At 48.7% G+C, this 16,252-nt stretch overlaps 1 protein-coding gene across 1 annotated transcript in view; it reads right to left on the bottom strand.

Moving 5' to 3' along the window:
• Nucleotides 1-16,252, bottom strand: part of SHB (SH2 domain containing adaptor protein B) — a 138,279-nt gene that overhangs the window by 51,411 nt on the left and 70,616 nt on the right. The gene's annotated exons all lie outside the window — the stretch shown is intronic.

Here is a 16,252-nt window from a genome sequence, read left to right as displayed (position 1 = left end):
AGCTCTTAATCTTCTGGAGAGGATGCCAGGGCCCGGCTCCAGTGTGGGCTGAGCAGCGGCCGCCCATCGAGATGAGGCCTCACACAGGGCACGATCCTTTCAGTGACTGCTGACTCCTGAGAGGACAGTGGCAGCTGAATGAAAAATGCCAGGATGCTATACTCAGGCTCCTCCTCATCAAAAAAGGGGGCATTTTTCTGGCTTTGATAATAAACACCCCCTGTGTGCAGGGGGACAGGAGGGGTTGCTGAGGCTGCTCTCGGCAAGCAGAGAGGTTTGCTAATTTAGGCAAACCTAAATTAGCATAATACTGTTTTCAGGAAGGGGTCTCCTGCAGGGCCAGCGAGGGATGAGGCAGGAGAGATGACATTTGAACTGACAGCTCTGACAAGTGGAGGGATAGGACGAGGGACAGGATTCCCTGTGCTAGGACCAGGGCAAGCCCAGGCAGCACAGCTGGAGAAAAGGTGCTCACTACCCACTTTCTTGTTTTATTTGTAAGATATATATATATAGCATTTGCCATTTAACCATTCTTAAGTGTGCAACTCAGTGATATGAAGTACATTCACACTGTCATGCAGCTATCACCACCATCCATCTCCAGAACTTTCTCATCATCCTAAACTGAAACTGTCCCCCACTAACCCCTCCATTCCCCCTCCCCCAGCCCCTGGCAACCATCATTCCCCTTTCTGTCTCTGTGAATCTGACTACCTGGGTACCTCATACAGTGGAGTCATATAAGGTACTTGGCTGGGGACACTTGGTCTTCTTTGACAGTCTTATTTCACTTACCACAATGACACATTGTAGCATGTGTCAGAAGTCCATTTCTTTTTAAGGCTGAATAATAGTGCATTATATGTCTGTTTGGGGCTTCCCAGGGGGCACTAGTGGTAAAGAACCCGCCTGCCAATGCAGGAGACTACGAGAGATGGCAGTTCAATCCCTGGGTCAGGGAGATCCCCTGGAGCAGGGTATGGCAACTCACTGCAGTATTTTTGCCTGAAGAATCCCATGACAGAGGAGCCTGATGGGCTACAGTCTGTGGGATCGCAAAGAGTCAGACATGACTAAAGTAACTTAGCATGCATGCAAATGTTTATTTACTGCCTACTTCTGCTGGAGCACCAGGTCCAAGGAGGTGGGAAGAGGGGAGATAGGGCTTGACACAGAAGTGGTGAGGGTTTTGAGAGTGAGCCGTTCAAATGGAGTTATGAGGCGTTCTCCAAATCAGAATTCCAGCACCACAGGGACACAACAGGAACCCATGGGAGTCACACATCTTGAAGAGCAGTTGACAAAACACATAGATGATGTCAGCCCTTCCTAGGAACAGCATTCTTTAGACTAGGCTTCATGATTCAATACCAGCTCATAGGGCCGACAAAAACTCCACCCTGTGCATAGCACCCGATACAACAGAAACTAACTGATGCTGGGCAGTGACCTTTAGTGTTTTAAATTAAACAGCGCTATGGTGATATCTTTCAGTGTCACATCTTCTGGCCTTTTAATACTCATAAAGAAAGCTGAGCACTGGAAAATTGATGCTTTTGAACTGTGGTGTTGGAGAAAACTCTTGAGAGTCCCTTGGACAGCAAGGAGATCAAACCACTCAATCCTAAAGGAAATCAATCCTGAATATTCATTGGAAGGACTGATGTTGAGGCTGAGGCTCCAATACTTTGGCCACCTGATGTGAAGAGCTGACTCACTGGAAAAGACCCAGATGCTGGGAAAGATTGAAGGCAGGAGGATAAGGGGCGATAGAGGATGAGATGGTTGGATGGCATCACTGACTCAATGGACATGAGTTTGAGCAAGCTCTGGGAGATGGTGAAGGACAGGGAAGCCTGGTGTGCTGCAGTCCATGGGGCTGCAAAGAGTTGGACACGACTGAGCGACTGAACAACATCAACACCAGGTGGTATCTCCCAAACTTCACTGAGTTACATCCCAACTTCATGATTTTGCCATTTTCTAGTACCACCTGGGTTATTATTTACCATTTTTATTGATGTTGCCTCATTTTTTAGAGTAAATAAATCCACTTAAAAAGGAAACTTTTAATTACCACCCCATAAACCATAACCTTTTACCAAAAAACAGATGATAAACATAAAAAGAACGAACAAGAACAAAGCCAGCTAGGTAGGTACATCTCCCAAAGCCCAAGGCTTGCTTTCTCTCTGCTGAAAAGGTGAACAGCAAGCACTGGAGAGCTGATGGGGCATGCAAGCAGCAAACCAAGATACCGTCTTTGGCAAATAAGAACAACTTTCTCTTTTTAGAAAGAAAGAAAATGAAAAGTGAAAACCTCACTATGTGGCCACCTAAAATCCTGTCTCCTCTGAGATGTCCCATACTTTGGCAACACATGGCTTTACTGGGTCCCTTGAGTAAAGTGGGATGATTTATTAGTTTTAAGGATGATACTTTCATTTTTATGGGGGAGTAAGAGAGGAAGAGGTTTCCCAGGTGGCGCTAAAGGTAAAGAACTCGCCTGCCAATGCAGGAAACATATGAGACCCGGGTTTGTCCCTGGGTTGGGAAGATCCCCTGGAGAAGGGAATGGTAACCCACTCCAGTATTCTTGCTGGGAGAATCCCACAGACAGAGGAGCCTGGAGGGCTATGGTCCACGGGGTCACAAAGAGTCAGACATGACTGAGCGACTTAGTACACAAGAGGAGAAGAGAAGAGTTATAAGAGGCAGGACTTGGCCACTTTCAGGCAAAAACCAACTGGAAAGTACTGGAGACAACTTTGTAAATTACGAAATCTATCAAGCTATTTGAGCAGTGTTTTGTGGGGTTGTCATTATCCGCATCACTGCCATCCTGGTTCTAAAGACTGCAGTTTCGCTTCCTGTCTTTGGAAAATTCCAAGGGCTTGGGACATTGGGAATGCAGCTGACAGGGACTGACCTAGGAAAACCACCTTCCACTTCGTCTTCTTTCACAAGGAGGATTGACAACCAGTAATATGTGCTCTACAGTATCCAAAGCACTTCGCATGAAAATTCGCCATTTAATCTTGGGCCTCAGAGCAACTCACGGATGCTCTGTGGGCCGCCAGTAATCATGAACATCCTTGCTCATTTTCTGTCTTAGAGTGCAGCTGCAAACAGATATTTCATGAACATGGGTGGGATAAATGAACAACAACTGACAGCCAGAAACTCCTCTTTACCCCAAATTCCAATTAATTTATGAAAGTCTCTGACTGCAGGGTTAAGGTACCTGGAACAACATGAAAAATGAATATAGTCTAGTGTTACACAATATTCAGAAGAGATGGATATTCTACATAAACACCAGCCTAAAAGGAAAACATGTGCAGGGAACAGATTAGCTATTAAATCAGAGGGACTCATGCATACACCTCTCAGACAGGATTTATTGTTCCGAAAGCATCTGTGCCTTACCAAAGCTGGGTTAGTAATGGCATGCAGTCAGGGCAGAGGATGTTAGAATGGTAATCATTAAAACGAGCTTCCCCCTGTATTACATGGTGAATTCAAATTTTCATTAAGGCTCCAACAATAGGGAGCAGTTAAGTAAATTATGGCACGCTAACTGGATGGAATATTAAGCAGTCATTAAAATGATAAATCTGAAGATTATGTAGCTACATGGAAAATTGTGCATGAAATTATGCTAAGTAAAAAAGTGAAATACAAGACTGTTTATGTGTTGAGCAGACCCTATCTCGTGGGTTTTTTAAACAAGTCCTGGGCAATGTGAACAAAGCCCCAAAGGAATTCTACTCCTTGTTTAGGAATTGCTGGATACTGCCATCACACATTTTGCCCATAATATCTAAACTCTGATGACAGCTATGTTGTAAGAACTGATACACGTGAATAAAGTGTGGAAAATCTGATACTGCGTTTAGAGGGAGGAATTATTGCATAATAATTTTTGAAAGTTTTAAATAATGAATAAGGATGCTAGTAAAGAGAAAATGTAATTAAGAGAATCTCACATGAAAGTCAATGTGATTTTAAGCAGGTTGGGTTTATAGGAGCTGTGTGTTTCAGAAGCAGCTGCTTTTGCCTGAGAAAACACCCATGTAGGGAGCATCTCTGCTCCTATTTAGGAAACATCTCCTCTCCTCTTTCCAAGAGTCCCAGGAAGTCAAGTGCTGTGGTACCATGCCAGCCCGTCACTGTCCCCTGCCTAATGACCAGGCCCACCCTCCTTATTACTCTGACTGATCTGTGACGGTCCAGAGACTGATCTAGTAGGGAGCTGTAACCATATGTTTTAACTCACGAGTTATCTGGACATCACCATCTATAAACTCATGAAAATGACCTTTAATATTGGGTGGCAGGCTGTGATTTTATGCCTCTTAGGCAGGGAGCAGAAACATTAAATTGACAGGGCAGGGATTTCTGCTGACCTCTGGAGCAGAAAGGTTTTCAAGTGCAACTACATATGGAGGAAGCACACACACACACAAAGAGCACTTTCTTTAGAATCAGAGACTGTTGAGGAAGGCACCCCGAGCACATTCACCATGGACATAGAGTCCAGAGGGTGAGGCTGGTGTGCTGGCTAAGGACTGTAGCCCTGAGAGGCAAGGAGGGCCGGGGGTTCATCTGAGTGAGGAGCCTAGGACAGAGCTTGGTGCAAACCAGGGGCCTCCTAACTGGCTCTGAGAGTTTTGAGTTCCCCAAGTCCATGGGCAACAAGTTACACTTTGCTCTGGTGCTTACCACTTCTGTGCCTCCCCCTCACAGCTTTTTGTTTGCATGTTTTTATTTTATTTCCTTTGTCTGTCGGAAAGCTCAGAATTAATTCTGATGCTTAATTGCAATGGCTCGATTAGCTTAGATATGGGTGGATTCGGGTTCACCTGCCCTTCCTTCTAGAATGTGTATCTTGATATCTATTATAGCAGCCTCATTATATACATTTCTTTGTATTACGCACAGCCTCAAATCTGTATTTTGAAAGCAGGTGGATATACATCTAACGAAAAAGACTAGAAGAAAAAAAATTTCTTTATCTCTTGACCTTCCTTTCAGGAACAGATACAAAAGGGCAGGGCTTGACTTCATCTTTCGGAAACAGTCTAAAAAAATCAGCGCACATTGCTGGTGTACCCAACCTTCTCCAGGAGCATGGGTATCCTCCTGTCCTCACACCCAGTCAGGCATCTACTGAATGCCCAGCACGTGAGCAGATCGAGACGAAGCAGAACAGTCCTGGTCTTCAGGACTTGGTCCTCGGGGACAGAGGGTCAGAGCCCCCTACACAGACAGAGGTGGCTTAGTGTCCTCAACAGGGGGCAGATGTGACCCTACAACTTAGTTGGGGGAAATCTGGGAAGGCGTTAACGAATTTAGACATAAGGGCATGCATGGTAGTGTGGCAGGGAAAATGGGTGTTTGATGAAGGACAGAAGCAGGGGCACAGCAGCTGGAACCACGAGGTGAACATGGGGAAGGCGGGCCGTCCAGGGGATCAGGCGGAGAGGAAGCGGAGGCAGGTGGAAGTGGTTCTGGGTGGCCTTGAATGCTATAGGACGGCACCCCCAGGACTGTCTGAGGAGAGGTGCCCTAGAACCTCTGGGCAGGGTGGAGATGGGTGGGGAGAGGCCGGCACAGACGTGCAGAAGCTGAGCTGGAAATGACAGATGCTGGCCTGCAGGCCCCTCATCTCTAATTTTGCCAGCTGGTTTGTCTGAGAATCCACACCAGATCCCAAATCATAGGGTAGCAGAGCTCAACAGAAATATGTGGCCAAGGAGGCCTCCATTCCCAGGCCCCACCATCATCTCTCAGCCCAAGAAACCTCTATTCAGTCAGTGGTGGGCATGCCCGGCCCTCAGGCCTCCATGGTCTAGGGCTGTATAATCAGGACAGTGCAACTGCCACTGCCCGGGGCTGCCCCACACCAGCCACCTGGGAGACAAAGTCCAGGCTCCAGATAATGGACAGGTTCAACAGCACAGTGTGCTGGCTGAAACCACGGATACCCCCAGACGGCTGGGGCTCAAGTTCTGACCCCAGTGGGGGACCCAGAGCAAGCTGCCCCAGTTTCCTCATCTCTGGGGCAGGGGCAATAATATCCGGATGTTATAAGGATTAAACGAATCCATGCACCTTCAGTGTTTAGGACAGTGCCTGGTCCACAGAAGGTGCTCTGGGAATGTTGATTTCATTTCAGTTACCACTACCGGGGCATCTCTGGAATACCATGCCAAGACCCCTCCTTCTCTGAGATCACCCTTCATCCCCCAGAGCTACAGAAGTCCTGCTTACAAACTCTAACAGGCAACCCTGCACTGGAAATGGAAGGGTTTCATCACCCACCTATGAACCTTTCCTTTCTGGATCGACAGCTTCCGATTTTAGCTGCTGCTTTGGCAATCTCTTGTTTCCACATGGGAGCTTTGCTCTCAGATCCACTCTTGCACAGAACACAAAACACACAGGGAAAGGCTCTGTGCCCAGGAGTCTAATGACTACATTTTAAAACGTCTTTTTATTTTATATTGGAGTATAGCCAACTAACAATGTTGTGATAGTTTCAGGTGGACAGCAACAGGACTTGGCCATACATGCACATGTCTTCTTTCACACCCAAACTCCTCACCCATCCAGGCTGCCACATAACATTGAGCAGAATTCCCTGTGCTATACAGTAGGTCCTTGTTGGTTATCCATTTTAAATATAGCAGTGTGTAAACGTCCATTCTAAACTCCCTAACTATCCCTTCCTCCCATCCTTCCCTTACCGGCAACCACAAGTTCATTCTCCAAGTCTGTGAGTCTGTTTCTGTTTCGTAAATAAGTTCTTTTTGTATCATTTCTTTTTAGATTCCCCATATAAGGGATGTCATACGCTATTTCTCCTTCTCTAATGACTACAGTTTATAGATGGGGAACCTGAGGCCTGGGGAAGGCATGAAGCTCTTGGTCCTCTAATTCCTAGACCAGGCTCTTCTTCCTGCCTTTCCTGCTTCCTCACACCTCTTTTATCAGACTGTCTTGGTTGTAATCTTCTGGAGGAAGGGGCAACTTCCTTGGTCAGATCTGAGGTGTTAAAAGTCACACCCAGCACCACAGCCTGAGTGAGGCGTTCCACAGGAGGGGCGGGCGGCTGTTCCCAATTAGACACACAGCCCAAACCCAGCCAAGTTCCGGGCACCACATCAAAGGGAAGGCAGGTGACGCTCTCCTCATCTAAACCGTTACAACATCTGCTAGAGAAAGACCCTCCTCCTAACCAGGGGTCTTCAGGGCTGGGCCTGAATTCAGGGGTCGCCTGGAGACTGAAGTGACAGCATGGGGCAGCAGGGGTCCTCGGGGTGGACGCCACCAGGCAGCAAGGGCAGGGCAGCTGGGAGACAGATCCTGGACACAAACCCAACACAACGCAGGCAGAGGCCCCGCCCCCTCCTCCATCGAGTCTGGTTTCCGGAGCTGTCGAAAAGCCAGGAGACTGACTAATTGGTGTTCCCTTACCATCTCTTTTCCAGGCATGCACAGAAATACCCCAGAAAAAGGGTGAGCTCTGTGGAGCAGAGGTGTGGAAAAAGAACAATGGTCAAAGCAGCAGGAGCAGTGTGGGCCTGTCACTGCCTGGCGGAACCCGCACTGCCCGCTCTTGGACGCTCAGCCCAAGCTTGAGGGGAAGGCCCTGGTCTGAGTCAGGGAGCTGGGTCTGCTCCCTTCCCCCGGTCATCTGTACAGGGATGGGGGTCTCCCCTGAAGGGCCCTGTTCTGGGGTCCCTGGAGGGAGACAGGCTTGCACACCTGGCAACACCGACTGTGCTTTGCTCACAATTTAAAAGGCCATGCAGGCCTCTCTGCAGGGCTCTCGGGAGCTGCCAGCAATTACGGCTGGCCCCTCAGCCCTGCCCGTCACTCTGTGCTCTTCCGGTGACTGCCTTTGTGTGCAGAGACCTCTTTGAGCTGTATCGCCATCCCCTGTGGAGACTCACTGAGGTGAACTGGCCACTCCGGGGTCCCGGCTGCTCCGGGGCTCAATCAGTACGTGAAGGAGGGCCCATGTAGAGCAGCAGCCTCCTCAGGAGACAGCTCTCTTGCTGCCGTGTCGGCGGAAGATCCACATTCATAAGCAAGCGGGGAACCTGTCTGCTTTTCTTCCTCAGACCCATCATCGAGTCCTCACTGGGTGCCAAGGTGGACCCCAGGCCGGTGCTGAGCACTCACATGGTATGAGACAAGGCCCCTCAACTCCAAAGAACCCATGGCTCAGCAGGAGAACCAGGACACCAGCAACCATAAGCACCGAGTGAAAAACCATGACAAATTACAGAACGCCTGCTCATGCCGGGCACCGTCCTGGGTGCTGGCTGCATGGCCTTCCTCAGCCCCAGGAGACAAGAGACATGGGCGACTGGCAGCCTCAGAGCCTCCACAGGGGCCAGCCCAGTTCTAGAGTGGCAGATGCTAGCAGTCCATGGAAGGAGAAAGCAAAGGCAGTCCCAGAGATTTCAAGAATCCTTAGGGAGGAGGTGGCACTTAAGAGGAGCTCAAGTCTTAGTGCAAAGAGGCCCCTCAAGGGCCACAGAAGCCAAGGGACCTCCCTGGGATCACAGACATCAAATGGGGAACCCAGGGTAGAATGTGTGTGTGAGTACTCAGTTGTGTCTGACTCTTTGTGACCCTATGGATGATAGCCCACCAGGCTCCTCTGTCCATGGGATTCCTTAGGCAAGAATACTGGAGTGGGTTGCCATGCCCTCCTCCTCGGGGATCTTCCCAACCCAGGGATCGAACCCACATCTCCTATGGCTCCTACACTGCAGGTGGATTCTTTACCACTGAACCACTGGGGAAGCCCCTCAGGGAAAAATGTGCTCAAGGAAAGGAGGAAGATTCGGACAGGCGAAGACAGGGCCTCAGGAGAAAGGGCAACGGGGGCAGGGTGAACACAGGCCAAGCCATGGATGGAGCAGAGATGGAGAGATTGTGAGGCAGAATCAGAGACTGTGAGCTATCTGAGCCCAGGGCTCCGGAGGAAAGGATGTGGGGCGTGGCTAGAAAAGGAAACTGGGGCTGGGCTATGGAGGGCCCCGAATGCCAGGAGGAGGGGTAGGAAACTGGAAAATGTGGCCAGCAGTCTTCATCAGGTTTGCGCTTTCAGGGGGGAAAAAAAAGCCTTTATAGAAGCTGGCAGGAAACACCAGGGCGTGGTCATCAGCTGCTGCTGACCTGAAGGTCTGACCCTCCAAACAATTAGGGCTCTACACGTTCAAAAAGTGGAGGATGCCCAGGGCTCCAGAAGGAAAAATACACTCCAGTGAACGGTTCCCTAAAGGGGAAAAGCAAGCATTTCCACTGGGCTAACAGGCAGAGGTTGGGGTGGAATAAGCACCTTCAGGTCAACCTTGAGGGGTGGGCGTCTGCTGACCCCTGTGCTGTGGACACAGGCTGGGGCCCCCCGGGGACTGCCAGGGGCCTCAGACATTAGCCAGACGTGATCCAGCCATGTGTCTTTTGAGTACTGATGGACTGTACTTACAGAGAGGGCTTGCCAGCCCCTCTGGTGTGATCTTCCAGTCTGCTGGGCATGGCGTGGTCTCAGCTTCTAGAGAGGCCTCAGGCCATAGTCTAATGAGATAAAGCCATGGGGGACAGGCTTTCATGCCAGACCAGCTGGGCTACAGCCCTCACCAAGCACCATCATTTACCCTTTCTCAGGGAACCTCCCAGAGTGAGCCTTGGAGGAGCCATGACCACGCCCAAGCCCCCTCCCTACCTCCCTGATGTGAAATCTGCAACTCAGATAGGCTGTGTGGTTCAGCCAAGGTCTGGGAGACTCAACCCTCAGTAGTATACTTGAAGAGTGCTTAGTGTGTGTGATGTACCAGGGTCTGTGCTAAGCGCGGTGCCTCCAGGTTCTCATTCAATTCTCACACTTCTGTACAGGGGTGATGGCGGTATTACCACTTTACACTTGCTCACACAGCAAGCCAGTGATGGAGGCAGCCTGGCTCCAAAGCTCATGCTTTTAACTATGCAGCTATCTATGTCACCTCTCCAACACTAGTTGGTACTCCCTCCCCTCCACCAGGTACAAAATAATACAAACATGTTTGGGTCTGCAGGGGAAGAAAGAAAGCACTGGAAGAAGCGAGTCCTAGCTCCAGCTAACTTGCTCCTGGCTTCACCATGCTGAGTGATGCCAGGCAAGTTACTTCTTCCTTCTGGTTACCAGTTTGCTTTTTAGTCAGGGGGACTCAAGTCATCCTGGATTTTATCTGACAGGTCAACACACAGGTGCCTATAGGAATTGTTAGGAAAGCAAAGGGTGATACCAGGAGGAAGAGAGCTGGCCATTGAGGAGGTATTAATAAACACATTCTAGATCTTTAGAGGGGTGGCCAACGCATGCGGCTGGTCCCAGGCTGGCTTGATCTAAGCAAGTGGTTACAAACTGGCAATGGTTGCAGGGTGCCAGCCTCCCAGGGCAGAGCCAGAGCCCCCTACCAAGCATGACCCTTCACTCCATCTGTATCTAACAGCCCCTCTTGCCACGTGTCAGGTTTGCAGCCAAATTGGTCAAACCCCACACGCACCCATCTGGTGGAGGCGGCAGTCCTGGGGCTGGTCATGGCTCATGCTGGGGGATGTTGCTGGCGTTGTGCCCCATGCCCAGCACAGCTGTCTGGCCGGAAGCAACTTGCTGAGATCTGGCACACTCTCTGCCCCAGCCTTCCTTGCTTTTGGAACTGCTTCAAGAGAGGAACTAATGTCCCTGGGGACTTGTAGACAACCTCAGCCTTCTGGATGGTGATGATGAGGTTGCCGGCCTAGGACCAGCCGGGCCCTCTGCTCACTGGCTGTGTGACCCCGGTCTGCTGCCTCATCCACTGGGGTCTAAGATTTCCTGCAGGTGAGGCAGAAGCCAGTAAAGGAGATGGTCTCGGAGAACTTTTTGCCTCCAGAGTCCTCAGTCTGATTCTATGAAGACTGGATGTTCACACAGGCTTCTTGCTCCACTGCTGTGGCTCCAGCACGTGAAGGAAGAGGGGACATACACAAGAGCACCCATCCTACAGTGGGCAGGTTCCCTGACCTTGGCATCCCAACCACCTTCCAGCAAACCCCTCCCAAATTCAAGCCCAATATGCAGTTAGAATCCTCTGCAGGGAGAAGCTCTACCAACACAAAGTTGTGTTTTCCTGCCTGTGATTAATTTTATGTGTCAACTTGAGTGGGCCACAGGGTACCCAGATACCTGGTCAAACATTATTCTGGGTATTTTGGGAAAGGTCTTTTTGCATGAGATTAACATTTAAATCTCTATGTAAAGCAGATTGCTCTCCCTAACATAGTGGGCCTTGTCCAATCAGTTAATGATCCAAATAGGGAAAGAAAAAAACAAACAAACCAACCCTCTGATGATACAGGGAATTCTTTCTGCCTGACAGCATTTGTACTGAGACATCAACTTTTTTTCTGCATTTAGACTCGTACTGAAATACTGGTTCTGCCTGGGTCTCGAGCCTGTTGGCTTTTGAGACCCAGGAACCACACCATCAGCTCTCCTGCTTCTCAGGCCTTCAGACTTGGACTGGAACTAAACCACTGGTGCTGTGGGATCTTCAGCTTGCTCACTCACCTTGGGACTTGCCAGCCTCTATAATCACATGAACCAGTTCCTTGTAATAAACCTCTCTTATTGGCCTGATTCTCTGGAGAACCCTAACTTACACCTCTACGAAGAGTCCTTTCTCGCATGTCTACCATGTCATCCTAGTACGGGCTGCTTGTCTGCTCCCTTTCTCAAACAGATCCTGCAAAGACTCCGTATCAAAACAGAGAGCCAGGTCCTTATCACAATGCAGAGGGGGCCTGCACTTTTTCTGACCCTGAAGAACTAGGGCGGCAGCCAAGCATCAGCTTCCTAAGAGGAATACGCAGTGCCACGAAATTCCACCCTCAGGAGACCTCACAGTAGCAAAGTCCTCACAAGACTGGTGATCTCGGCAGAGCTCCCTACTTGGCCCAGGAATGACCACCTGCCAAGAGCCAACCCAAACTTAACAAAAAAGACCAACAGCAAGATTCCCTCATTCCATATAGAACTTTCTGATCTGCAGAGCCCTTTGTGCTATTTGGTTCTTATGACCTTCTGACTATAGACAGATTTTAATGGTCAGAGCCAGCATCCGCATTTAACAGGGCAAACAGGAAACCCAGAATCAAAGTGATTTGCCAAAGTCAGAGTGAGAAATCTACATGATTCCTACTCTACTCGTCTTTCCGACTTTACAATTTCATCTTGTACTTCATGGCACAAAAAAAAACCCCAATGAAGTGTTTTTGTTTTGTTTGAAAGAGGAGTGGGGAAGGGGAAAGTGTGTGTGAGGTGCTACACATCAGAATTAGGAACCCGAAAGCTACCACCATTGAGAACTGCCTTCAAGCGGCTCTTTCCTGTCGAGAGCTATCACAGATTACGCCATCCATACGACCATCTCAAGAATTTTTGGAAGGAAACATCTGGATAATGAATGCTTCATACCGGGAAATGCAAGAACAGCCCCTCTTGGGGCCCTAAAAAGGTGTCCTGAGGAGACTGCATACTGTGTGAAAGTTGCCATCAACACCCGGAACGTGAGAACAGAGGCGCTGTGTGATGCTGAGTGGAGACAGCCTTCTCCCTGCTGGTGGCCTTTCCCAACCAGCTCCCCGCTGGGAGTCCCCAAGCCCCAGTTCCTAGTTTCTGTTTGGGTTGGGACCCCACGTATTGAAGCTTCACTGTGTGTCAAAGAACCCTTACTGTCACTAGCACTTCCCTTCAAGGAGCCAGGAAGGTGCTCATCACTCCCACACGCCCTCAATGTTACTGGTGAGGGTCCCTCAGCCCAGGGACCCTGAGACCCTACCACAGTTCTAGCCATCTGCACACTCAGCCCTCACGCCCATTGCAGCTTCTGAGGGCTGAGTTCAAGTCCAACCCATCCTGACACATCCTCTGCGGGCCCTTTAACACAGAAGGAGGTTCTACAGACCCTCAGTAAATACCGGTGGAAAGAACAACGTGCAGTCTTTTGCAAATTCAGAATTTAGCACAGTGAAAAATATTTTTAAAACATCTGTTTACCTTAGGAAGGGAACTACACTCGTAGACTGTTGGAGGGAGTATAAACTGGAAATGACCTTTCCAGAGGTAAAACTGGTGAATCTGACAGAAATTAAATATCCTTAGGCCTCAAGTTCCACTTCTGAAAATCAATTCTACAGAAATACCCACAAGCAGAAATAAATGCACATGGCTGTTTGCTGCAGAATGTAAGAACAAAAAACTACACGAGTTAAAAGTATATAACTAGGGGAACAACTAAATATGCTGTGTTACAGTCACATTATAGAACCAGTCAAAAGGTTCTAACCAGTCTAAAAGGTTCAGACTAATGATCTTGGACAAGATCTGTGATGCAAAATGATGTCTAGCAGGATAGCATTTGTGTAGGAAAAGAATTGCTGGTACTATGTAGAGATGTGTATTTTTGTAAGCCAGTGGGAAAAGGGCTAAAGGAATACAAAACAAATTATTAATGATAATTCTTGTCTCTGAAGAGACAGTTCAGTTTTTATTTTCTATATGTCTATATGTTTTTCCTACCAGAGCACATGGTTTTTTAATGGAATAGTTAAAAAATCTTTTTAAAGGAAATTTCACGTGCAAACATGGCACTTTATTATTATTGTTTGTGACAGCACTTGCTGAGGGTCTACTTTGAACCAGGCCTGGTGCCAGCAGCTTTATGGTAATTGCAGGACAGATGGGGAAACTGAGACTGCACCAGGAAGAACAGGTAAGTGAGGTCAGGGGCGGGACTAGGACTTGTCACATGTGCCTTCATCAGAGTCCATGCACGCTGTCCTTCTCGTTCCCTGCTGTTTCCGGGAAGCACCACATCTGCAGAATTCCTTCACCTCCTACTTAACATTCCTGTGGAACAGGCTTCCAATCAACAGCTTCTGCTTCTGTAACTGTTTTTAAACAATTACCAGTTCGTGTCATGTTTACACATTTGAAGTTTAGGAAATAAGAGTTTGGAGGAGATCATGTTTTGGTTTCTAACACGAAGATGTACATTTTAATTATAACACAGCTCCCAGCTATGCCCCGGTCATCTGGGGAGGCACTCCATGTTTAAAGACACATTAAAGAACTGTAGTTACAGCCTCGGCAACCACAAACAATGAAAGCTTTCCTAAAACAGAGCTACAAGGGCAGGCCTGATCACTATTTGGGACCCGTGGTTTCACTGCAAAGGGCCTCCACCCTCTTAGGGGCTTGTTATCTTTTCTTCCAAGTGATGAGTCAAGGTGATAATTCCCTTCAACCAACACTGCTCGGCAAGTGTTGGACCAAAATCAACCTGGGATGTGTAATAGCAAGCAGCTGCCCTTTTTGGGGGAACAGATACTCAGGGAAGCAGGTCTAGACCTCGACGCCCAGCTGCAAAAAGAGGGTGCCTTCTGAAAGATGGCTCCTTGCCAAAGGCATCAGAAGGGATTACAAGCAGCCTGACAAGTGCTTATCCAGAGGAGTGACACAGGATTCCAGCTCCTGCAACACAAGAAAGGTGCTTCGGGAAGTGCAGTGAGATCCTGATAGCAGAAATCCACACGGCAAGTGGGCGAGGGTGAAGGTCTAGACACAACAACCTGCTTCACTGGTTCATTCTTTCACTTGCTCACTCTCCCTACAGAGCCCCTGTGTCACTGGTTTATAGAGAAATGATCAGTCAAGCCTGGTCCTTGTCCTAAAGAAGCTCACAACCTAAAGTACAGTCTTCTCTGGGGTTCTGTAGTTATGTGTCTCACCTGCTAAGTACCACCAGGCTAAGAGGATCACACTTCAGTGGAGAGGCAACGGGGAGCCATCAAAGTCTTCTGAGGCAGCTAAGAGGTGGGCAGAGCCTCAGGTCTGCCCCACCTCACCTTATCCTGTGCCAGGAGGCTGGGCTAGTCAGCCCAGGGGTGTCGTTTCCTCAAGTGTTAGATTGCATTCTCACTGCTGCCTTGCCACTGCGTGCAGGGGGGCATGAACTAAATGATGACAACATATCATATCAACCATGGGTCCTACTGCAAGTGTTATCTGCGGGGTGCCTATGAGCCAGAATCAAATGCTACAGGTGCCGGAGATGGAAACAGGGTCTGGGGAGCACTACGTGTGTGTGTACTTACATGTGCAAATATCCATGCATACACACACACCTACACACACGCACAGTCATGTGCTCACACGCTAGGCCCTCTAGCAGTCCAGCAGGCCCCACGCCACTCTGGTCAGTAGGTTTTCTCTGCAGAGGTGGGGTGGGGGTGGAGTGCAGAGGTCCAAAGTATTTCCTATCAAGGGCACACGGGGTGAGTGATAGGTGAAGAGACTCTCAATAAAATGACAAGCAGCAGCCCATGTGACAAGAGATATTCTAGGCTTGCTGAAGACTATTCTTCTTCCTTTTTCCTGGAACAAAACAAGGCTTAGCACTTGCTTTTGGATTAAGTCTTAGGACCCAGTGAATGAGAACTGGAGTTGGGGGGTGGAGCCAGAAAGAAAGCCTATTTGAGTGTGTAATAAATTCAAAGAAAAAACAAATTACAGGAAGAAAAATGAACCAAGTTAAAAATAAGATAGTTCCAATGTTATTGCTAGACAGAAAATATAACCCCTGTTAGGCAGGGAAGCCAAAGTGGTATGAAAGAGAAAATATAAAGTTCCCACCTAAAAATAACTGGCAGACTAACACAGACTCACCGTTGAGAAATACAGAATTCCTGAAATGAGCCCGAGATTGCAGTCCCACTCGGTAGGGAGGGGTTGCCACAGTCTGGAATTTAAAGTTCTCTTCCAACTATGAAGCTGGCAATAGAGGACAGAGATCAGCTCAAGAGCATTCCTATCTGTTGGCTCAAAGACTCGCAGAAAACTCAGATAAGCTGGTGGGCAAGAGGCAGAACTTGGGCTGAAGGTCAAAAGCCTGGCAGAGCTCATGGCCAGTTAGACCCTGGGCTCCTTGCAGCTTCCACATCTGTAAAGTGACTCAACACTAAGTGCTGACTGACCTCGCTTGTTCATTTATTTACTAAATCACCCCTTTCCATACTGTTCCTTCCTTAAGGCGATGGCACCCCACTCCAGTACTGTTGCCTGGAAAATCCCATGCACAGAGGAGCCTGGTAGGCTGCAGTCCATGGGGTCGAGAAGAGTCGGACACGACTGAGCGACTTCACTTTC

The sequence above is a fragment of the Bos mutus genome, chromosome 8, assembly GCF_027580195.1.
Source record: "Bos mutus isolate GX-2022 chromosome 8, NWIPB_WYAK_1.1, whole genome shotgun sequence".
NCBI lineage: Eukaryota > Metazoa > Chordata > Mammalia > Artiodactyla > Bovidae > Bos > Bos mutus.
This window is presented reverse-complemented; position numbering and strand designations above follow the sequence as displayed.